The 768-nt window shown below is 48.6% G+C and overlaps 1 non-coding gene across 1 annotated transcript; it reads right to left on the reverse strand.

The window, feature by feature from the left end:
• Positions 1-440: 440 nt before the first annotated feature.
• On the reverse strand, positions 441-515 carry Trnat-ugu. Its single transcript has one exon. It is a non-coding gene; the product is annotated as a tRNA-Thr (tRNA).
• Positions 516-768: the final 253 nt, after the last annotated feature.

Consider the following 768-nt stretch of genomic DNA (forward strand, 5'->3'; position numbering starts at 1 on the left):
GTTTCTGATACCTTGTAGCGACATTTTTCAACATGAACCTGCCTCACGTATTTTTTTCAATGAATGTGTGCATTCCTATGTTTCCATCTTTATAACACACTGAGGTGACAAAAGGCATGAGATAGCGAGAACCACATATACAGTCCGCAGCTCGTGGTCGTGCGGTAGCGTTCTCGCTCCCCACGCCCGGTTTCCCGGGTTCGATTCCCGGCGGGGTCAGGGATTTTCTCTGCCTCGTGATGACTGGGTGTTGTGTGATGTCCTTAGGTTACTTAGGTTTAAGTAGTTCTAAGGTCTAGGGGACTGATGACCATAGATGTTAAGTACCACAGTGCTCAGAGCCATTTTTGAACCACATATACAGATTAGAATTACATATTAATACCTTCAGCTGCTGACGGGTGTTGATATATATATCAACGGGGACAGGTGAAAATGTGTGCCCCGACCGGGACTCGAACCCGGGATCCCCTGCTTACATGGCAGACGCTCTACCCATCTGAGCCACCGAGGGCACAGAGGATAGTGCGACTACAGGGACTATCTCGTGCAGGCCTCCTGCGAGACCCACATTCTCACCTCATATGTCCACACACTACATTCGTAGTGTCCCTACCCAACACTCATTACTCGTGGGAGACATTCTTACCAAGTCCCATAAGAGTTCAGTAATATGTGTGCAGCCGCACGGAAGAAGAATGTCATGGCTGGTGTTGCCAGAACTGTATACTGATATGGATATGGTGTCTGTTCTGTCGGACATGTCCG

Source organism: Schistocerca piceifrons, chromosome 3 (assembly GCF_021461385.2).
Source record: "Schistocerca piceifrons isolate TAMUIC-IGC-003096 chromosome 3, iqSchPice1.1, whole genome shotgun sequence".
NCBI lineage: Eukaryota > Metazoa > Arthropoda > Insecta > Orthoptera > Acrididae > Schistocerca > Schistocerca piceifrons.